The 24,960-nt window shown below is 41.4% G+C and overlaps 1 long non-coding RNA gene across 1 annotated transcript; it reads right to left on the minus strand.

Moving 5' to 3' along the window:
* Positions 1-601: 601 nt before the first annotated feature.
* LOC117076669 lies at positions 602-24,679 on the minus strand. Its single transcript, XR_004434440.1, has 4 exons — positions 24,224-24,679; positions 20,143-22,403; positions 16,864-17,024; positions 602-3,294 (listed from the first exon to the last, which is right to left on the minus strand). It is a non-coding gene; the product is annotated as an uncharacterized LOC117076669 (long non-coding RNA).
* Between the last annotated feature and the right edge of the window lie 281 nt (positions 24,680-24,960).

The following is a 24,960-nucleotide window of genomic DNA, read 5'->3' on the forward strand; positions in this document are numbered from 1 at the left end:
CGTGAGCCACTATGTTCAGCCCCAGATATGTTTTTAATCAGCTGCTTATATTCCCAGTAAGGCTTTTGGTCAACAGTAGGCTATTAATAGTTAAGTTTGGGAGATTCAAAGGTTATATATGGACTTTCCACTGCAAGGAGATCAGTGCCCCTAACCCCAGAGTTGTCCAAGGGTCAAGAGTACATCCAATCCTCTCCTTTCTCTTCTCAGTCTCCACCAGTTCCCCCTCCGTCATCATGCATTTATCTTCATTATTTTGTTTTCCTTCATGCTTACTCACTCTCATCCACATGCACATATTTCTCCCCCTGTCCAGCACAGGAGCGCACACCTGTCACCTCCCCCGGCTTCTGTATTAGTCCATTTTCATACTGCTGATAAAGACATTCTCGAGACTTCGTAATTTATAAAGAAAAAAGAAGTTTAATGGACTCACAGTTTCACGTGGCTGGGAAGGCCTCACAATCACGGCGGAAGGTGAAAGGCACATCTTAACGTGGTGATAAGATGATAAAGAATGAGAGCCAAGCCAAAGCAGAAACCACTTATGAAACCATCAGATCCCGTGAGACTTATTCACTACCACAAGAACAGTATGGGGGAAGCTGCCCCGTGATTCAATTATATCCCACTGGGTCCCTCCCACAACACATGGGAATTACATCAAGATGAGATTTGGGTGGGGACACAGCCAAACCGTATCACCCTCTATGATGTCCTCACAGTCGTTTAAGAAAATCTTCTCTCTCTGATGAAATAAAAATTTTAGAACTTGGAAAATCCTTAGAGTTGACATGGTTATTCTCAGTGCACACACACACCCCTCCCCACAATCCTCCAGATGTGTGCCTAAGTTATCCTTTGCTCAAACCTCCTACTTAAAAAGGCTTTGAGGAAGATGTTGTCCCTACTGGCAGAGGATGAACCCTCAACTGAGAGAGGGTTGAGACAGAGGGAAGCTGACTCTCTTCCCCTCTGCGCCCTCATGATCAGCATCACATCTTTTAATGTACCTTCATCACCTCTTCCTTTCTTTCTTTTTTCCACTGCCTCCATGTCAATGCTGGACAGGAGCATGAGTGAATCATGAGTTTCCTTCCATTTTCAAAACAAACCTTGAACTTAGGAATGAAGGTGAAAGAATGTTTTTTCCTAAGTCAACAGTGTGAACCGGCTGGACTGTTTTATAAAAGTATCACACCCTCTGGATGTTTCACAAGCTGATTTGCATGGCATCAGATGAGTTTCCTTTTTCCTCTTTCAATCAACTCAAGTAAATATACAACATGCAGCCAAATTACATCCTCTCGCAGGAAGAGAGGTTTCAAAATCTTTTCTTATTGTTTACCTGAATCTGTTTGTTCAGTTTCTCAGACAGGAAAGATATCCTCAGAACGAAGTTACTGAAAGGATTTTCAGGTGACACAGGCTGCAGCTGGAACTTAGTTATGTAACTTTGGTTTTGTGGCTTTTTCCATTTTCAGGGTGTAGAACAGATACTGACTAATTAACATGGAAATTGATTTGTGTACTTGAGCATTCCAGCTAGCTGCGACAAGCATTTCACGCTCTGCGTTGGAAAATGTTCTCATTGCTTCTTTGGTAATGCTGAGCCATGGATAGATGACAATGACAGTTCACTTTTGTCACTCTGCGAATGATGGAGTAAATAAGTGCCCCATCCATAGAACCACAGAGCTCATGTAATCCTCTCAAAAAGGGATCCTGATCCAGCAACTTTGACATAACCTGACTTTCTTTGGACACTTCCAGTGACAGAAGACTCACTACTGTCATCCAGCTGTTTTCCATGGCTCTGCTAGGTCTGAGTTAAAGAGGGTCACTCACACGAGTGTTTCCCCTTTTGGAGCTCCCAGTGAGAGGCCACAACCCCAGGGCAACTGGAAAGATGCCCATCCAATAGTCTACTCCCTCTAAGGTCAGAATTCTCTCATAAAGGTGCAGTGGCATGCACCTGGAGTCCCAGCTACTCAGGAGGCTGAGGTAGGAAGATCGCTTGAGCCTGAGTTCAAGTCCACTCTAGGCAACACAGCAAGACTCCATGTCTTAAAAAAAAAAAAATTATCCCATAGAGCTTGCTCCTTTGCAGGTGAGAGACCGTCACCACTGTTTCTTTACTATTTGTTAAGTGACCATTTTGTGTCACATATTGTCTTATATCCCGGGGCTGCAACTTAAATAATACTCTGTCTACCAGGAACTTCCAATCTAGTTTATTAAATTTTAATGACTTTGAATTAGATAAAACAGTATAAGTTATTTATAGCATTCTTTAATTACACATTATTTAATTCAATAAAAATTTATTGACTAGAATTTACAGTCTAGTAGGGAGAGAAATCTAAACATTATAACAGGATGGTGCAAGTGCCATCATAAAGCACAGCTCATTGACTTGATCCTTCTTAAGGCCACTGGCCAGGGAAACCTCTCAGAGGTGTTAAGAGGCAGAAAACCTAAGGGCATTGAACACTTGTGGGCCTGGGGGCGGGATTTAGGGAGAAGGATGCTGCCAGAAAGATCTATTGCTTTGTAATGTTATTCAAGGCTAGCCCAGCCATGCACCAGCTGATTAACTATTGGAGTCCTTGGACACCACCTATAATCATTCTTAACCACTTATGTTGCATGGCTAATGAGAGGTCTTGTGGTACTGGCTTAATGAGTTGAAACGATTCAACTATAATTAGCACATTTATTATTTTAATATGAATCAATGCTTCTAAGGCCCTCACAAAGAACTTAATCTCTAAAGTAAATTAAGCCCTTCCTACAAGCTCCTTTATACTACTATCACACCTAGTGTTTTTTTCTAAGCATAAATCACACATGTCATCCCCAAAATAGTTCCAATCATGGTGGATCGCAAACAGCCAGGCCAAAAGTAATTACGTTTTACTGTAAAATGTTTTCTGAGCTTTTCTGAAAACCCCAAGGAAGGGCCAGGAGGAGCAGATCTCCAGTTAGGATGACATTCTCATTGATCGTGATGATGGCAGTGCATTTTTGGTAAAACCAACAATGGTGCTTTTCAGACACAAGTCCTGCCTAACCTAACCTGGTGTGAAGGAGGCCGGCAGCCAGGTTTGCCTTCACTTGTTGCCTTCGTGTCTTCATCCATCAGGCTGAACAGAGAATCAATAACCAGTAGCCTAGTAGGATTTTTTAAGGTTATCACTCCCAGTCCTTCATTTGACGGATGCTGAATGTTGATCAGATTGACTGAGAGTTGAAAAGTTGCCTTCTGCTGCAGGTTTGATGAGTTACCATTTTCTGCCAGATAAAGAAGTTTCAACAAAAGAAGAAAAATTACTTTTCTGGGATCTGCTCTTGCTCTATAGAAACAGAAATGCAGCTAAGAGGCTTAAAGTGGAAATAGCAGAATATTTAGGTCTCACCGAGGACCCTGCCTATTTTGACAGGGAAGTCCTTTTGTTCTATGTACATATTTTGAAAAACCACTGTTTCTTTTTATAGGAAAGGATTTCTAAAAGACATTCTTGGAAACTCCAAAGTAAAGCAAAATCTATTAGACATCTAGGATATAGTCTTGAAATTAATGTTAAGTGAGAACTGACATATCAAAGATGTAAGTATTAAGGTTCTAATCTATTTTACAATGAATTCCCATTTATCCAAAATGTTTCCAAATTCTAGAATTTTTTAAGAAATTCAGATTAAAAAAAATACCAGAGAATGCTGGCTTTGGCAATGGTCTTTTCTCCTTTCCATGTTTGTAACTACTTTCTCCAACAGTGAGAAATACCTATAATAGTTTTCGAATTGCTAAGCCAAGCCACTGAGAAAAGCGAGCCTATTAACTAGAGTTCGATATTGATGAAATTATTTTTCTTCTTGAGATTAAATTTGCATACAGTGCAATGCAGATATCTTAGGTGTACAATTCACTGAGGTTTGATAAATATATATCTCATAGAATTATTATTGCAACCAAGATACATGGAACATTTCTATTATCCCCAAAATTGCTCTTATGTCCTCTTCCAGTCAGTCCCCAACTCCCACAGATAACCGTTCTGAAGTCTATCACTATAGAATACTTCAGCCTATTCTTTTTTTTTTTCTTAGAGACAGGGTCTAGCTCTGTCACCAGGTTGGAGTGCAGTGGCACAATCATGGCTCACTGTAACCTTGAACTCCTGGGCTCAAGTAATCCTCCTGCCTCAGCCTTCAGAGTAGATAGAATTACAGGCACACACCACCATGCCTGGTTATTTTTTAAATTTTTGTAGAGACAGGGTCTCACTATGTTGCTCTGGCTGGTCTTGAACTCCTGGCCTCAAGCAATTCCCCTACCTTGGCCTCCCAAAGTGCTGAGATTATAGGTGTAAGCCACCGCATCTGACTTTACTTCAGCCTATTCTTGTACTTCATATAAATGAAATCATGAAATTATGTGTTCTTCTACATTTGGGCTCTTTTGCCCAAGACAGTGAGTTTGACATTTGTTCATACTGTTGGGTCTAGATCATTACTAGTTCATTCCTTTTACTGCTGAATAGTATTCCAGTGTATGAGTATTCCATGAATTGTTTACCCATTTTCCTGTCAGTGGACACTGGTTTTTTGTTTTTGTTTTTGTGGTAAGAATACTTACCATGAGATCCACCCTCAACAAATTTTTGATCTACCCTCTTAACAAATTGTTGAGTGTACAATGTAGTATTGTTAACTATAGTCATTACATTACACAGCAGATCTCTAGAGCACAGTCATCCTGCTTAACTGGAGCTCCACCTGTTGAACAGCTCCCCATTTCCTCCTCCCTGCAACCTCTGACAACCACCATGCTACTCTCTGCTTCTATGTACTTGACTCTTTTAGATTCCACATTGTATTAGTCTGTTCTCACGCAGCTATGAAGAAATACCCGAGACTGGGTAATTTATATAGGAAAGAGGTTTAATTGACTCACAGTTCCCCAGGGCTGGGCCTCAGAAAACTTACAATCATGGCAGAAGGGGGAGCAAACATGTCTTTCTTCACATGGCAGCAAGGAGGAGAAGACTGAGAGAAGTGCAGATCGAAGGGGGGAAAGCCCCTCACAAAACCATCAGATTTTGTGAGAACTCACTCACTTTCATGAGAACAGCACAGGGGAACCGCCCCATGATTCAATCACCTCCCACGAGGTCCCTCCCCTAAAACATGGGAATTATAACTCAAGATGAGATTTGGGTGGGAACACAGAGCCAGACCATATCACACATCTAAGTGAGATCATGCAGTATTTCTCTTTCTATGACTGGCTTATTTCACTTAGCACAATGCCCTGAAGTTTCATCCATGATGTCATGAATGACAGGATTTCCTTCTTTTTTCTTTCGATACTGGGTCTTGCTCTGTCACTCAGGCTGGAGTGGAGTGGTGTGGTCATAAACCACTGCAGCCTTGACCTCCTGTGCTCAAGCAATCCTCCACCTCAGCCTTCCATGCAGCTGGGACCACAGGTGTGTGTCAACACACCCTGCTAATTAAACAAAAAAAAAAATGTAGAGACAATATCTCACTATGTTGCACAGGCTGGTCTTGAACTCCTCGGCTCAAGTGATCCTCCTGCCTTGGCCTCCCAGAAGGCTGATTATAGGCACAGCCAGGATTTCCTTTTTTTGACGAACATTATAGTTTTTCCTCAGGATTGGTTATTATGAATAAAGTCTGTGGGAATATAAATGGGTGCAACCATTTTGGAAACCGTTTGACAGTTTCTTATAAGGTTATAATACTCCTACCCTATGTATGACCCAGTAATTCCTCCACTAGGCGTTCACCTAAAGGAATAAAAATGTATTCACAAAGAGACTTGTGCAAGAATATTTATAGTGGCTTTATTCATGCTTGGGAGTCTTTCAATGAAGCCATCTAGCCTTGGTTAACTAGTTCTCCAGTGGAATTCTGCTCTTCGTCATTCATTCTCTTGAATATAATAATACAGATTTGAACATCCGTTAACTCCAATAAGTAGGCGACCTGTACATCTGTTTATGTTGTCTTTTTTTTCCTCCTCTTCATGAGTGTCCTGGGTAATCTTTGTTTGTCTATGAGGTTCTGGTAATGTTATCATCTTCCAGAGAGGGCTAGTCCTATCTTCTGGTAGGCAGATAAAGTCATAACTAATCAGGGACTGGTTCACTTTTTTTTTTTTTTAGTTTCCATCTACCTCTCATTTTCCGCACACATAGGGCATGGCCTCCAGGATTTCCAGCTGAGGTTCTGGAGTGCTGTCTGAAAGCCCTTCTCCCTTAGTGGGTCTTGAATTCCAACTGTCTTGAATTCTCCCCAGCCCTGTGAGAAGGAAGGAAACTCTGCTTTAGCCATTGGGAGTTTCCTGCTTTGTTTCAAGAACAGTTCAAGAATTCAGAAAGTCAGCAAACCTCTAGAAAGGCAAACAGCGGTTTGTTGGGCACAAATGTGTGGTGCCTCCCTTGTGACCAGGATTTTTGTTCCCTTCCACTCCAAATTCCAAAGACTTATTAGCCCTAAACTCCAATTTCTGTCTTTCTAGTCCTGTAAGACTGCCAACATTTCAGAAGGTATCTCTCTTCTTAGCAGCAGCTTTCTGCCTAGGTCTTCTGTCCAGAATCTCATCTTCCCACCTCCCATGACCAACAACTGGCAACTACTCGGAGGGAAAAAAGATGGCATAAGGTTGGCTTTCCTCACTGTGGTGTTCTTCTCTAGGGGTCATAGCTGATAGGGTCTGTTTGCCTCAGGTAGTTTGAGATGCTTTCAGTTTCTTCAAAAAATAATCTTTCTAGTTGCTTTGTATGAAAGCTTCAGTTCACTGTAACCTAATTTGTCCTAGTCAGAAGCATAAGTTATGACTTAAATTTTTCTTGTCTAACTGCACTGGATAGGACCAATTCAATGTTTAAGTAACTTGACTTTTAATGAGAATGTTTATGAGGTTGTTCATTAAGATGGATGTTTTGGGCAAGATGGGAACAACAGACACTAGGGACTCCAAAAGAGGGGAGGGAGGGAATGAGCAAGGGTTGAAAACTACCTTTCAGGTACTATGTTCACTATTTGGGTGGCAGGATCAATAGAAGCCCAACTTCAGCATCATACAATACACTCATGTAACAAACTTGTATATGTACCTCCTGAATCTAAAAAAATAAAAGATTGATGTTTTATGTGGCTTTTTGATAGCTTTTATCAGATCAAGGATATTCTTTAATATTCTTAGTTTTCTATATTCTTATCATTAAAAAGCATTATTTAATTTTTCTGTATCTATTAATATATCATTTTTCTCCTTTCATCTCAATTTTATAGAGTCCTCTGCGTGTGTGTGTGTGTGATGTGTGTTTTCCTAATTGTATTAGGGTTCTCTAGAGGGACAGAACTAATGGAATAGGTATACATGAAAGGGGAGTTTATCAAGGATTATTAACTCACATAATCACAAGGTCCCGCAACAGGCCACCTGCAGGCTGAGGACCAAGGATAGTCAGTCTGAGTTATAAAACTGAAGAACTTGGAGTCTAGTGTTCGAGGGCAGGAAGCATCCAGCATGGGAGAAAGATGTAGGCTGGGAGGCTACGCCAGTCTCTCTTTTCACATTTTTCTGCCTGCTTATATTCTAGCCATGGTTGATCAGATTATGCCCACCCAAGGGTGGGTCTGCCTTTCCCAGTCCACTGACTCAAATGTCAATCTCCTTTGGCAACACCCTCACAGACACACCCAGGATCAATACTTTGTATCCTTCAATCCAATCAAGTTGACACTCAGTACTAGCCATTACACTAGTATTAAACTATTCTTTCATTACTGGAATAAATCTAGATTATGATACAGTATCTTTTATTACATTTATGACTGGATTGTATTTTCCATCACTTGTTTAGAATTTCATCTTTGCTAAAGTTGCAATTAGACTTTTTCTTTTCTTCTGCTGGGCTTGCCTGATTTTGCCATCAAGATTAAATTAAACTAATAGAATGAGCTGGAGGATATTTGATCTTTTATTATGCTCTAGAAAACTAAGTCTAAGATTAGAATAATGTGTTCCTTGAAAGCTTTTTAGAACTTACCTGTAAAAATTATCTGGGCATGGTATTTTATTTGGGTACAAAATTTTAACTACTCCTCCCATTTATTTTCCTTATATATATTGAGCCAGTCAGTCTTTATAATTTTCATCAAACTTGGAAATTTTTCAGTCATTCTGTCATTTTGTTGAGTCTTTAAAAAGAGGTTTACTGGAATTTAATTCACATAATACAATGCACACATTTAATGTGTACAGTGCAATGTTTTGTAGTATATTTATAGAGTTGGGCAACCACTACAACAGTCAATTTTCAAACATTTTCATTACCCCAAAATGAAACCTGATACCCACTGGCAGTCACTTTCCAATTACCTCCAACTTATAAGCCCTAGGCAATCACTTATCTATGTGCTATCTCTACAGATTTGCCTACTCTGGACTTAAAAAAAATAGTCATGCAACATGGGTCTTCTGTGGTTTAAAAAGCAGAATGTACTGTCTCACAGTTCCAGGGGCTAGGTAACTGATAGTTAAGTGTTTGCAGCGTCGGTTTCTTCTGAGGCCCCTCTCCTTGGCTTGGAGATGGCCATCTTCTTGTGTCCCCACGTGATCTTCTCTCTGTGTGTCTGTGTCCTAATCTTCTCTTCTTGTAAGAATACCACTCAGGTTGGATTAGGGTCCACTCATGGACCTCATTTTACCTTAATGATCTGAAGACTTTGTATCCAAATACAGTCACATTCTGAGGTGCTGGGGGTTAGGACTTCAACATTATGAATATTGGGGACACACAATCCAACCCACAATCCTAGGCAGTGAGGACACTGAATCCATTCTACTCTCTACTCTATTTTTGTGAGAGTTTGACATTGTTCATAATAGAAGGTTTTAACTTTTATTAAATTAGAAAATTGATGGAAGAGAAAAATAAAGTTAAGCCAGTATGAACTACTGTCATAGCTCTGGAAAGAAATACAATCACTTATCTTTAAAAAAAAAAAAAAAAAAAAAAAAAAGACTTGATAATCCATAGGCCTATTAGCAGACCATCCTTTACATTCCTGAAAGGTAAATTGTGTCCCCTCAAATTCAAATATTGAAGCCCTACCACCCAGTACCTCAGAACGTGACTGTATTTGGAAATAGGGTCTTTAGATAACTAAGGTAAAATGAGGTTATACGAGTGGATCCTAATCCAATCTGAATGGTATCCTTATAAGGAAAAGAGATTAGGGCACAGACACACAAAGAGGGAAGACCATGTTGGGACACAGTCCAGGAGAGAGGTCTCCTGGGCTTGAAGAAACCAACCCTACTGACACCTTAATAGCAGCTCTATAGCCTCTAGAACTGTGAGGCAGTAAATAAGGTACCTCAGCCTCCAATGTCTAAGAAACCCAAGACCGTATCCAGTCCAAAGGGCAGTCAGACCTTCCCTATGTTAGGTATTAGATAGAACTGCAGTCTCATTAGTACACCACTGATTTAACTTTTGCTGACACTTAATATTGCCATTTAAGTTTAATCTTTCACAATATGGTAGTTATACTTGCCTAGTAAAACAACACAAGTGACCTTAGTGGTCTGTATCATTGGCATAGGCTGAAATATTAGAGGGAGGACAATTGAGTATCTCCATGCTAGGGTCAGCCACAACACATAAATATCAAAGTTACAGCCATTAGCTTTTAGGATTTTTTGGTTTACTTATGCAATTTCTTATTAATATGCCTCCAAGAGAACTGAGGATATTTCCAACACACCATGGAGTCAGAACACCCAATTTATCAAGATGAAATAAGATAAATATCCAAATTAGCTAAATGGGAGAAAAGTGGTTAATAGTCACAGAATCACAGAATTTAGAGGGCTGACTTCCATTTATGGCAATATAGTAAATTAACTGAGACCCCTCCTACCAAAAAAACGCCTGGAAATGATGGACAAAATATAATAAACATGCTTTCAAATATATGACTGAACATGCAAGAAAGTAAGCGAAATCCATCGGGGCAAAGCCAGAAATGAAACAGAAATGTAGTTCAGATTGCCCCGATAAATGTCGCTGGACTTGAGAACTGAGGGGCTACTGTTTTAACAGCCATGTGAGGACAGGAGATAAAGCCTTGAATCTATAGTAGGAAGACAGAGCGTAAGTTATCTAGTATCAGCACCCTCAAAGGCTTATGCTTCAGTAAAAGGGTACATTAGGAACAAAATCCACCCACTGGCAAAGAGGTGTAACAAGAGAGCTTTCTGGTCTCATCTTGTCCTCTAGGTTACATTGTCTCTAAAACCAATACGACTCTTGAGAATTTTAATAATGAATCATTTTTCTCCTGTATTTGCAGTTCACATTTATACTATCTTTGTGGTCTGGGACTCTCACCTCTGGTATGCCTGACAGAAAAAAATGCTTTGAAGGACACACCTTTAACCCAAGCCTCCAAAATCTCAACAGATAAGGCTCCATCAAACATCATTAGCTCACAATCACTAAGACACATGAGAAGATTCCGGGGTTGGACCCACTCATCTGGAACTGAATCATCTGAAACCCAGATATTTTAAATGATTTGCCCAAAAGTTCCATAGCATTTAATTGGCAGAGACAGACTAGAGCTCAGGGCTTATGAGTTGCCTGTGAATTATTTACTCCTTCCAGTAATCTGCCTCTTTCCATATAGAAGTTCTTTCTTTGGAGAATCTAAGGGAAAATCAGGTTCAATTGTCTTTATTTATTTGTTTGTTTGTCTTGAGACGGAGTCTCACCTTGTTGCCCAGGCTGGAGTGCAGTGGCCCAGTACTCCTCCTCCTGGATTCAAGTGATTCTCCTGCCTCAGCCTCCAGAGTAACAGGGATTACAGGTGCACACCACCACGCCCAGCTAATTTTGTATTTTTTGTAGAGATGGGGTTTCACCATGTTGGCCAGGCTGGTCTTGAACTCCTGACCTCAAGTGATCCACCCACCTTGGCCTCCCAAAGTTCTGGGTTTACAGGCTTGAGTCACTGTGCCTGGCCACATTTTTCAGTATACGATTGTTGATTTTGAAGATAATTGAGGTCAAGCATGGTGGGTCATGCCTGTAATGCCAGCACTTTGGGAGGCAGATGTGGGCAGATCACCTGAGGTCAGGAGTTCAAGACCAGTCTGACCAACATGGTGAAACCTCATCTCCATTAAAAATACAAAAATTCGCTTTGGGAGACCAAGGAAGGCAGATCACGAGGTCAGGAGATTGAGACCATCCTGGCTAACACAGTGAAACCCCGTCTCTACTAAAAATACAAAAAATTAGCCGGGCATAGTGGCGGGCGCCTGTAGTCCCAGCTACTTGGAAGGCTGAGGCAGGAGAATGGTGTGAACCTGGGAGGAGGAGCTTGCAGTGAGCCGAGATCACGCCACTGCACTCCAGCCTGGGTGACAGAGCGAGACTCTATCTCAAAAAAATAAAATAAAATAAAATAAATTAATTAATTAACCAGGCATGGGCGTGCACACCTGTAGTCCTAGCTACTCAGGAGGCTGAGGCAGAAGAATGACTTGAATCCGGGAGGTGAAGGTTGCAGTGAGCCAAGATCGTTCCACTGCACTCCAGCCTGGGTGACACAGTGAGACTCTGTCTCGAAAAAAAAAAACAAAAACAAAAACAAACAAACAAAAAACACCAAAAAACGAGCCTACTTGCCCCCAAATACTCAAATAAGCACGTGGGTTCTGTTACTGTCATGCTTCAAGTTCACAAGTGTCCTCATCTGTATTCTGGAGACACTCTGCACCTAAGCAAGTATGTTGAAGAGATGTGCTACTCAGCTCTCTCACTGTCTGCTAACTGAAACACCCTTCAGGAAAGCAATCTGCTTAAGCATACCAGTGGTTTTAAATGTAATGCTGCTTTGAGTAATTCATTGTTAGGAAATTCTCAGCCATATGAATAAAAGGTTAGTGTTCATTATACTCACACTATTGCAACCTACAATGCTGAAAAATTGAAAATGCCCTAATGTTCTACAAAAAAATGGCTACATAAATTACAGCACATGTTTAAAAGAGATTGTTCTATAGGCATTTAAAAAAACTTGAAGACTGATATAGAACTGAATGGAAAAAAATGAATTAAAAATACACATATATGTTGTTCTCACTCATGGGGAGCCTAAAGAACTGATCTCATGGAGACAGAGAATAGAAGGATAGACAACCAGAGGCTGGGAAGGGTGTGTGAGGTGGAGGGGTTTGAACAAAGAGAGGTTGGTTAGTGGGTACAAATATACAGTTAGATAGAACAAATAAGCCACAATGTTCAACTGCAGAGGAGGGTGGCTATAGCTAGCAACAATGTATTGAATATTTCAACATATCTGTAAGAGAGGACTTGAAATGTTACCAACACAGACATAATAAATACTCAAGGGAGGCCAGGCGGGCGGCTCACACCTGTAATCCCAGCACTTTGGGAGGCTGAGGCGGGTGGATCACTTGAGGTCAGAAGTTTGAGACCAGCCTGGCCAACATGGTGAAACCCCGTCTCTACTAAAAATACGAAAATTGGCCAGGCCTGGTGGCGCATGCCTGTAATCTTAGCTACTTGGGGGGTGCAGAGGCAGAAGAATCACCTGAACCCAGGAGGTGGAGGTTGCAGTGAGCTAAGACCACACCACTGTACTCCCGTCTGGACGACAAAGCAAGACTCCGTCTCAAATAAATAAATAAATAAATAAATAACTCAAGGTGATGGATACTCCAAATATCCTGACTCAACACATTCTATGCATTTAACAAATACATGTACCCCATAAATGCATAAAATACTTTGTATGAGGAAAAAAGTAACTTATAACATTTGAAGAAGATAGCATTCCCTTTTTATAAATTAAAATTCTCTGAATTTTGTATTCCTATGGTCTCCACTGAAAGATTCCAATTTGTAATTGTCTTATTAAAACATATATTCACAAAATATATACATGCAGAAACCACAATGGTATAGCACTTCACACCTGTTAGGATGGCTAATATAAAAATAATAATAATGGGCCATGTGCAGAGGCTCACGCCTGTGATCCCAGCACTTAGGGAGGCCGAGGTGAGCAGATCACCTGAGGTCAGGAGTTCGAGACTAGCCTGACCAACATGGTGAAACCCTGTCTCTACTAAAAATACAAAAATGAGCCTGGTGTGGTGGTGGGTGCCTGTAATCCCAGCTACTTGGGAGGCTGAGGCAGGAGAATCACTTGAACCTGGGAGGCGGAGGTTGCAGTGAGCAGAGATCATGCCACTGGACTCCAACCTGGGCTATAGAGTGAGGCTCTACAACAAACAAACAAATAATAATAATAATAATAAATACGGGCAAAACTGAAAGGAATACTTGACACTGCTGGCAGGAATGTGAAATGATGCAGCTGCTGTGGAAAACAGTATGATGATTTCTCAAAAACCCAACCCACAAGAAATGAAAGCAGAGACTCAAGCTGACATTTGTACACCCATGTTCATAGCAGTGTTGTTCAAAATAGCCAAAAGGTGGAAGCTACCCAAGGTCCATCAATGGATGAATGGATAAGAAAATGTGATAACCGTCTACCTGTCTTTAAAATCAATACTACTACTACTAATAATAAATAAATAAATAAATAAATAAATAAAATAATAATAAAATCAATACTACTCTGAGAATGCTAACCACGGGCCTTTTCTCCTGTATGTGCTATTCAAATTGGTACCAACTTTGAGGTCTGGAAATCCCTACACTGAAAGATTCACATAAAAAGCCATCTCAGGCTGATAACCCCTCTGGAATGACTGGCAGAAAAAAAATGTCTACAGGGACAAGCCAATCCATATTATTCAGCCTTAAAAAAGGAAGGGAATTCTGACACATGCTACAATATGGATGGACCTTGAGGACATTATGCTAAGTGAAACAAGCCAGTCACAAAAGGACAAATACCATACGACTCCACTTATATGAGGTATGTAGTCAAATTCACAGAGATTCACAGAGATGGAAGGCAGAATGGTGGTTGCCCCAGGCCAGGCATGAGAGAGGATTGGAGGGTTCTTGTTTAGTGGGTACAGCATTTAGTTTTGCAAGATGAAGAGTTCTAGAGATGGATGGTGGTGATGGATGTGTGTGTTTTGCCACAATAAAATATATACATGAAAATACATGGATATATACATATATACTGTAACAGTCATATAAAAAAATACATGGCTAGGTAGGTTGATAGATATAAAAATTGATAGCTTTATGGTGTATTCATTTTCTATTGCTGCTGTGTAACAAATTTCCACAAACTTGGTGGCTTATAACAACACATATTTATTCTCTTACAGTTCTGGAGAAATAAGTCAGAAATTAAGGTGTCAGCAGGACCACACTCTCTCTCTTTGGAGGATCTAGGGGAAAATTCTGTTTCCTGGCTTTCTGCCTTTAGAAGCTGCCTGCATTCCTTGGCTCATGGCTCTTTCCTCCATCTTCAAAGCCATCTTCCTCCTAACTGAAATTTTTTATCCTTTGACCAACATCTCCCTAACTGTCCCATTCTCTGGTAACTTCTATTCTACTCTCTACTTCTGTGAGATCAACTTTTTTCAATTCCACATCTGAGCAAGATCATTGGTATTTGTCTTTTCATTCCTGGCTTATTTCACTTAACATGATGTCCTCCAGGACATCGACATCTTTGGAAGCCATTATTCAGCCTACTCACTCATGAATGGACAGGAGAAAAGAGGGAAGGAAAATGAAAAACAGTGGAAGAAAATATCCTCTGTAAATAGTTAATAAGCTTTTTGTGATGAAAAAGTTTTATAAAAAATGCAACATTTTTAAATGGGCTTTCTTAATTGATATAATTTGGGTATTTGTCTCTTCCAAATCTCATGTTGAAATGTGACTCCCAGTGTTGGAGGTGGGGCTTGGTGGGAGGTGTTTGTGTCATGGGGGTGGATCCCTCATGAATGGCTTGGTACCTCCCTGCTGCAATGAGTGACTTCATGGAAATCTGGTTATTAAAGAGCCTGGCACCTCCCTCCCACTCTCTGTGGCTCCCTCTCTTAATATGTGACAAGCCAGCTCCCCTTGCCTTCCTCCATGACTAGAAGCTTCCTGAGGCCTCACCAGAAGCAGATGCTGGCTTCTTGTACAGCCTGCAGAACCATGAGCCAAATAAACCTCTTTTTTCTATAAACTACCCAGCCTCAGGTATTCCTTTATAGCAACACAAATGGACTAAGACATTAATGCAAGTATAACTTAGTGTATTTAGGGTGCTTTTCCAGGTGTGGGATGGGTTCCACTAGACCATCCAACATGTCTGGTATAATTATCCTAATGAGTAATCCATTTGTAAGGTGTCATTCTGTAACAGGAATGTTGCCTATAGCTTCAATGTTTACAGCTCCCTCTGGAAAATTTCCAGTCTCACCACAGTCAGGTTTTCCATTCCTACACTTTTCTTGTGCTACTGGCATTCATAATGAGAGTTATACACATTGTCTATCAAATGAGGTATTTTGATGAGGTATTGCATTCACTTTTTCTGTAAAGCACGGCTTTGAAGAATTGAAAAAATTAAACATTTCCCAAGGGTCATCATTATTGTTCTTCAGTTAATGAATATTTCTCTTCAAAGCAAGTCCTGTAATGAGAGCTTTCTGTGAATTAAGGCATTGGTTTCCTGCACTGTCCTATGAGGTGAGTGGTAGCCCTATGGTCATTGACAGACAAGGAAGCTGCCTCATAGAGAGGGCATACAACCTGCCGAGGTCTCCCAGTGACTAATTTTTGAAGGCATGAGAGGGGAGGCATTTATGAAACAACACGGAACCCTACTGATGCTCTACAGCTAATCACACGCATGTCTTCTGAAAAGATCAAAGACAGGTCTGACCTCAGAGTCCCCTCACACAACTGTGCATTTCAGGTCAGACTATTAGTGTTAACACATCGCCTCTGCTCTCTTCAAACTCTTTAGTGCTTCTAAAACATATAAAGAAAGCGGAAGAGACAGTTCTTGCTCTTTTAAATATCCTACAACTTAATTTGGGAGATAATACATATACCCTATAATGTAAGTTAAGTGACAAAATGATCTATACCCTCAAACACACAACACAAGAGTGACCAAGAGCAGGTCAACATACACAAAACCAAAGAGCGATAAGGATGAAGTCTGTTGGAGATTTGGTGGTTAAATGCATTTCTCTTTTCTAGGCATTTGAGGGCACAGCCTGGCAGTTTAATATGACAAACCGGGTTCTTCTATAGATTTTACTCATAAATATCCTTTAGGAGTGAACAAAAAAGTAATTTCAAAGCGAGTTGGGGCTTTTTAAAAAAATGTATGTTAGTATGAACACTGACTCCTTGGAAATTATACCAATGCTCAGAAAGCAAATTTTTAGTAAAGAAAAATAGAGGAAGACAAAGAAGGGAATCTTGATTTAGAGCAATGGCAAGAACGCAAGGTGCATTTATAAATTTCTAAAGAGCAGCTTGTTAAATAAATGGTTTCTCTTTGGAAGGCAGATGCTTATCAAGGAACGCTCCTCTGAAGTGCAGCTTGTTAATCTGCGGTGGGAGATGTCTGGGCACTTTTGTTCCCCAAAGGTCCTGATGAGATAAGGAGGGGGAAAGCTTGGCAGCTGCTCTGGGATCCGTATTCAGGAAGCAACCTGGAATCAGGTGAGCTGTGTTTATGCTCACAGCTAATCACAGACTTTCCTTCTAACATACAGAATGGTGTGCCCGCATTTGTGAGTACACAAACGTGCGCGCGCGTGCACACACACACACACCTTCTTACCTGATTCTGGCACAGCAATACAGAGATTAATATTCAGAAAGAGTTCTGTACCAGGACTTTGTACCAGTGTTTCCAACAGTGGGACACAGCATACTGGTTTATCAGGCTAAGCAAGAAGAAATGAAACCAGGTTTGCCTGATGAAGTCTAAAACTAGAAGTCCTAAGGGGGCAAAGTGAAAGAAAGGTCAGTTTTTTACCTACTGTTAGCTGCACTTAGAAGCAGCAGTAAAATCTTGGAAAAGAGGCATGGAATATACATGGGCAGTGTTCCTCCAAATATTTCATGAGACCAGGAGATGCCGCTTTTGCTTTTAAATCCAGAGCAGAGGATGAGTTTAAGTCTTGAGCAAGGTACTGCTCAAGGTACTGGAGGGAGTCTGTTCCCTACAAACTGCGAAGAATGTTACTCTCCATGAGGGCAGGGAATTTTACTTTCTTAGCATTGTATGTCCAGCCCTGGCACAGGATGTAGCCCAATACGTATTTGATGAATGAACAGATAATATGAATGAATGCACAAATGCCGTATTACAGCAAATTTTTCACCTCTTGGGGATCTTAGCTAAAGCAAAAGTAGAGGCAATTTGTCCAGCCAGCATTTCCTCTAATATCAAAACCACTATTTGAACTCATTGGAAGAGAAGCTTAAAAGGCAGATGTAAATGTTTATTCCTCTATCGCTGCAAATCTTAGCACAGCCTTGATAACCAAATACCAATCAACTCTACAAAATAATAGAAGTTGGCCAGTCACAGTGGCTCGTGCCTGTAATCCCAGCACTTTTGGAGGCCGAGGCGGATGGCTCACTTGGTCAGGAGTTTGAGACCAACCTGACCAACATGGTGAAACCCTGTCTTTACTAAAAGGGCACAAAAATTAGCCGGGCACGGTGGTGGGCACCTGTAATCTCAGTCAGGAGGCTGAGGCAGGAGAGTTGCTTGAACCCAGGAGGCCAAGGTTGCAGTGAGCCAAGATTGCACCACTGCACTCCAGCCTGGGTGACACAGCAAGACTCCCATCCCTCTGGATGGAATGGGACATCCTTTTCCCTACAGAAGGCATGTTTCATCCCTTTAATGTTGGTAGGAAAATAGTTGGGTAAAGTCCTTTCCATCTCTCCCCATTTTGGGGGCAGTTATGTCTTCATTACTGTTTCCTTTCCTCTCTCTCATCCCCAAATATATATCCACAAATGTTTGCTACTTACATTACAAAACATTTAGAAAATTCCCTCTTCCCACCTTCCAGAGTTCTCAACTTTCCCCTGTTCTCTTCCACCCTCCTCACTTTTCAAGTAAAATTGTAAAGGTGGTATCCAAAGTCAAACCTCACTTCTCACTTGACAAAACCCAATCATTACTGTTTTCTTAAGTCAGATGCTCCTGCTAATCTGATACAAACCATCCAAAATTAGCCTTTTCCCTCCCCCTCAGTGCCAATGGCATTAAATAACTCAACTCTGCCTCACACCGGCCCCTTCAGCTTCCACGGTTTGAGCTGACCTCCTTGTCAGGACACACTCTCTTGTCCCATAGCATCTTTTCCATTCACCCTGATAAACCATCGTCTTCACTTCAGCACCCCTCTCTCTAGCTTAAAACAACGTCAGGCTTGGCTCTTTCTCCACAGGGTTATAGCAGCGGCAGATGCTCTGCTATCTGGCATAGTGGTGGGAAGGAAAAATGTTGCTTAATCTGTATTCCAGTTGAAGGACAGGGGTCACATTTATCATACTTGGGTGGTCAACCTTCAAATACAGTAATTCACATGGTAGAATGTACTTAGTACTGAAGTGATACTGAATTTTAATGAGTCTTCGATGATTCAGAAGGTACTGCAGGAATATTACAACACTTATGAGTCATCATTATGAATATCAGCCATCACTGAATTGTAGGTTTTGAAAGTACCACTGATGGATGGACCAGATTTGCTTCTGTGCAGTTGTCTGTTTCCTTGGACAGGGGCAGCACATCTCTGAACTTGCCTGGAAAATCTCTGGAGGGCACTAGCTGGCTTCTTGGCGTCCGGTCCTCTAACATGACTTTGCCCGCTCAACAAATACTTAAGTTCCTACTATGTGCCTGGCAGATTTGCTAGATTTTTGGTTCAGACGTTATCTACTGCATACGACGATCTTCCTCCTCGAGTGCCTTAGCAAAAAGAATGGGTACCATGCCTCCCTGTCTCTAACTTTTAGGAAAAGGTTTGTTTTTTCTGTTTTTCCCAGTTGATGGTCAATTTTAACAAATGGAGAAGTTTCACAGGGTCTTTCTCTTGATCTTTATCTGATCTGTTGGGTAATAATGTACATTTGAAGTGTAAAGCATAACTAGGTTTCTAAATTATTTTCAGCTGATTGACAATGTTTCTAACTGCAAAAGAAAAACTCATTTCTATGCCAAACAGGACTAAAAAACATTCATGGATGTGTCCACTTCCTTGTCACTCATCAATTTATTTTGGTTGGGGGGTAATATATCCACTGATTGATATTTGATCCCTAACTTTATTCAAGATTTATTTACTTATTTATTTTGAGACAGAGTTTCGCCCTTGCTGCCCAGGCTGAAGTGCAATGTCACGGTGTTGGCTCACCGCAACCTTCTGCCTCAGCCTTCCGAGTAGCTGGGACTACGGGCATGCACCACCATGCCCGGCTAATTTTGTATTTTTAGTAGAGACAGAATTTCTCCATGTTGGTCAGGCTGGTCTTGAACTCCTGACTTCAGGTAATCCACCTGCCTCGGCCTCCCAAAGTGTTGGGATTACAGGCATGAGCCACCACGCCCGGCGTCAAGATTTAATTTGAAGGCCCACTGGAGAGAAATGGGATCCTGCAGACAGGAAGCAGTTCTGGCTCTCCTGGGGACCAAGCTATCACCTCTATTTGCTGTACTTCAGCATTCCCAATGGTTTTAAACTGGATGTTAGCACTTGCTCATAGCAATGTAAGGAAATATCTGATGGTGACTAGAAGGCTTTATATGAGCCACTGAAACATCTCTTGGAGCGAATTGCTACCTTTTCTGAAAAGAGCTGCATTATCTTAAAAATAACCAAGCACTTTAACACTAAAATGTTTTCCCCTGGAATCCTTCAAACTTTCTTGATAAGCTCATCTCAACAAAATTTTTAAAAATTTTAAAAATCAACAATCTATCACATCAGGTTAAAATATTTTTAATTAATGAAATTAATTAAAAATTAATTACATATACACCATATACCAACTCGATTTTATGTATTTTTATTGAAAATATGAACAAAATAAATACCTCTTCTTTTCTACTAATAAGATGTCACGTGATTAAAGGTAAGCATTGAAATTCTTTCAGATAATCTGGAAGGAAATGTCTCTTTTCTCTTTGCCGAGTTTCTCTCTGGGAAATGAAGAAACAGGATTGTGAGAGTTCAAAGTTCCTTCCTCACCTGCTGCCAAGTTCACACTCAGCAGGTTGCCATATGTATGATATTTACCTTACGGATGGCAGAGATTGTCTGTGACCAACAGCATTTATGACTCTGTCTAGTTCTTGTTTCTTCCATTTCATAGAATACACAATCTCAAGGTTCTCAAAAACCATTTATTCCAAGATACTTTCCTAGGCGAGAGTTTAGGGACTGCTTGTTTTGTGAGTCTCCAAAAGGCTATAATAATACTTAAAAGCAAGGGATGAGGCAAAAGCCATCTTTGAAAATTACATTTGAAGAATGCAGTGTAAATGGAATTAGATATTCCAAGTGCTAAAAAAAAAATGGGACGGGATGAGTTTAGGGGTTACTTCATTTAAATCCTCACTTTTCACTCAGACTAGTCAAAATAGCACCCATTTCAGGCTAGACTTGTTGCCAAGCTAATCTTTTTAAAAGTACAATAACACACACTTGTAAAAATTTGAAACAGTGCAGAAAGAATGAGAAATAGCCAAACCATGAGTTCCCTCACCTCTGATCCCCTAATCCCATTCCATGGAGGTAACCACTTAAAAATTTCTGTGTATCCTCTTGGACTTTTTAGGAGATGAGGTCTCAGCATAGGCTGGAGTGCAGCGATGCAATCATAGCTCACTGCAGCCTCAAACTCCTGGCCTCAATCGATGCTCCCACCTCAGCCTCCTGAGTAGCTGGGTTTACAGGCATGTGACACTCTGCCCAGCTCTTCTTGACGTTTTAATGCATATACTAGCGTATATTTCCTTAAATAGAAACACGCACACACCAAATCAGAATATACTTTCAGTTCTACAATTTGACAATACACGTAGTTAATTTATAGCAAGTATGCCACGAATTGAGGGGTTTGTTTTGTTTTTGCAGGGCTGCCAATATGCTGTCTTCATGGGATGGTAAAGAAAATATCACTTGGGCCCCATCTAATATGAAATCCTGAGGTGGGTACAGAGAAGGTGCTAGAGCTTTGATAGTGCGGTTTCTTTCTGAAAGAAAAAACCATCCTAGTGCACCCGCCCCCAACTCATTTAACAAGGCTTGATGGAGTGAACAATTTCATGGCAGGCAGTGAATTAGGCTCTGGGTATTCTGAGCTCAGGAAGAGGCAGGGCCCCTGCCCTCATGAGGCTTTACAGTCTGCTCTCCATCCAACTCCTGTCCTTAGAGGATCTGCTCAACTCATTCAAGACATTTACTGAGCACCTATCATAAAGCAAGCACTATTCTAGACACCATATAAAGACGAATAAGGTTCCAAACCTGCCTTCAGGAAACGTTAAGTCTAACAGGGAACTGGGTTATGTCTCAGCGAGGACTGTATAATATGTGCATGGTGGTGTTACAGAGGCAAGAAGAGGGATCACTTCACTTAGCTTTGGGGTGGTGGGAGGGAGGGGCTGGGAAGCTTTCCTGAATTGGGTAGAACTGGGTGGGTTTATTTCAGACAGAGGGGCCAATGTGAGCAGATACCTCCTTCAGGGTACAGCAGGGGTCTAGGGCTCCCAAGGCATAAGGCAGGGTCAGACACGGAAGGCTTTGCATGCCTCTAAGGGGCTGGGATATACCCTAGGGGACGGGGAGATGGTCCTTCAGGAAGCAGGAGGATTGAGGCGGGGGTGTAAAGAATCAGAGAGCCCACTCTTGCAGCCCTAGGAGGTGGGAACCAACTCCGCAGCCTGTGTTGCAGACGAATTCAGAGGAGAAATGATAAGAACCTAAACCAGGGCAGGCATAGAGATGAACTTAAGACCTATCTAGTGTGTAAAACCACCAGGGCTTGAGAACCAACTAGATGTGAAGGTTGCAAAAAAGAGAAGTGTTATGGTCTGACGTATCCCCCAAATCATGTTGAAATGGAATCCCCAGGGTGATGGTATTTGGAGATGGCATCTGTGGGAGGTAATTAGGTCATGAAGGTGGAGCCCTCATGAATGGGATTGGTGCCCTTATAAGAGAAGGCCAGAGAGCAAGCTTACCCTCCACCCACTGTGAGAACATGAGAAGCTGGCCGCTGCATCCCAGAAGAGGGCCCTCACCAGAACCCGGCCATGATGGCACCATGATCTTGGACTTCCAGCCTCCTGAACTGTAAGAAATAAATGTCTGTTCTTTATAAGCCACCCAGTTTGCGGTATTCTGTTACAGCTGCAGGACCTAAGACTGGAGGGGTCAGGGGCAACTCCCAGGTTGATGGTGTTATCGACTAGCAGAAGAAATTCAGTCTCCCTGGAAGTTGGGTTAAAATAATTGTTTTTAAAGTTTTCTGCACTATCTGCAACCCTCTGTACTTGTGCTTTACCCTCAGCATATAATTCCTTTTCTGTCTGAAACACTCTCAATCCTACCTTTTCCTCCAATCTTATTTAACTGAGCCAAAAAATCTTCCACACCTCCCATTGTCTTCAACTTAGCAAAGCCGGCTGAGTCTGCCAACAGTCCCCACGATCCGGACGTTGCTCTTGAAGGACTCACTGTGAGAAGGGCCCTCAGCAATCCCATTCCCAGAGCTCTTCGCAGCACTAGGTTCTGCAGACATGCTTTGAAATGCTCTTCCTTGCTTTCTTGGCATTGCACTCTCCCTCCTGGCTTCCTCCAACCCACAGCTGCTCCCCTGCTGGCTCCCCTCCTCCTCCTCCTCCTCCAGATTCTTTTTTCCTCATATGCTCCACAGGTGATCCCACCGCACTGCAGCCTGACCTTCATCTCCACGATGATGTCTCTCAATGCTCACTCCAGATATTCTTTATAAATTCCAAAGTCTAGTATCCAACTGCCCATATTCAGTGTAGTCTCATTGAATCTTTCCAAAACTCATCCTTTCTCCTATCCCCTGGCACCTAACAAATGGTCCTGCCATCCACTCATTCCCCAAAGCCTGATACCTGGGCACTGCTGGCAGCCACACGGATGCAGCACTCTCCCACCCCTCACCTTTCCAGCTGCTGTTTACCCTAAGATGCTCTTCCTTTCCTTAAAAACTGTATTTGACGGCTGGGCGCAGTGGCTCAAGACTGTAATCCCAGCACTTTGGGAGGCCGAGACGGGCGGATCACGAGTTCAGGAGATTGAGACCAACCTGGCTAACACAGTGAAACCCCGTCTCTACTAAAAAAAAAAATACAAAAAGCTAGCCGGGCGTGGTGGCTGGCACCTGTAGTCCCAGCTACTTGGGAGGCTGAGGCCGGAGAGTGGCGTGGACCCGGGAGGCGGAGCTTGCCGTGAGCTGAGATTCGGCCACTGCACTCCAGCCTGGGTGACAGTGAGACTCCGTCTCAAAAAAAAAAAAAAAAAAAAACTGTATTTGACATGCAGAAACATTAACTACAAAACCACCATACCAAATTTTAGCTTATCATTCCACTTTGCCTTTATTTTTTATATTTAATATTAAGAACATATTTAATATGTACAAAACTCTTATCTATTAGTCATAAAGCATAATACATTAATAGTATATAATAACACTCGTAAGTCTACCAGGAGGAACCAGAACAGCCGCATAACTTGACATCTACCTATGTGCTCCTGTACCTTTCACTTCCTCCTTCCATGGGTAATTACTATGCTCAATTTTGGTTTATCATTGTTACCTTCTTTTTTAATAGCATAGTTTTATTGTATATGTATGCTTAGACTACATATTCTTTGGTTTTGCTTGTTTTTGAGCTCAATAAAAATAGTACACCACATGTGGTCTCTTTGAACTTCCTACTTTTCCTCAATATTTTCTGAGATTCATTCTTATTGTTAGCTATAGCTGTAGTTCACTCATTTCCACTACTGAATAATATCCTGTAGGATGAATATATATATATCTAATTATTCACCTATTTTCCTGCAGACAGACATACATTTCACTTTCTCCAGTTATGAACTATTATAAATACGTTATATGAACATTCTTACCCATTCCTCCTAGGGGCCACATACAAGAATTTGCTGGACGTACAGGTGGGAGTTGGAAGCAAGATCATAAGGTCTGCAAGTGTTCAAGTCTGTGAGGGAAAATTGTTTTTTAAAGCAGTGGTGGCTGTTCACACATCCACAATGTTGTACAAGTCCCTACAGATCTAACACCTGGTATTGTCAGACCCAACTTTTGCAAATCTTATGGATATAAAATGGAATCTCATTGTGGTCCTAATTCGTATTTCCCTGACCACCAATGCTACAGAACATCTATTTATTTAAAAGCCCTATTTATTTCCTCTTGTGTAGTCTTCTCTATTTTTCTATTTTTTTTTAAACAGGAATTCTCTATATTTGTGATTATGAATCCCGTGTCAGTTATTTGTATTATAAATGTCTTCTCAAGTTGTGGCTCATCTTCTCACTTCAAGTGTTTGCTTAATGTAAGTCTTTTTTTTTTTTTTTTTTTTTTTTGAGACGGAGTCTCGCTCTGTCACCCGGACTGGAGTGCAGTGGCCAGATCTCAGCTCACTGCAAGCTCCGCCTCCCGGGTTTACGCCATTCTCCTGCCTCAGCCTCCCGAGTAGCTGGGACTACAGGCGCCAGCCACCTCGCCCGGCTAGCTTTTTGTATTTTTTAGTAGAGACGGGGTTTCACCGTGTTCGCCAGGATGGTCTCGAACTCCTGACCTCGTGATCCGCCCGTCTCGGCCTCCCAAAGTGCTGGGATTACAA

This window comes from Trachypithecus francoisi, unplaced genomic scaffold (assembly GCF_009764315.1).
Source record: "Trachypithecus francoisi isolate TF-2019V2 unplaced genomic scaffold, Tfra_2.0 Lachesis_group5, whole genome shotgun sequence".
Taxonomy (NCBI): domain Eukaryota; kingdom Metazoa; phylum Chordata; class Mammalia; order Primates; family Cercopithecidae; genus Trachypithecus; species Trachypithecus francoisi.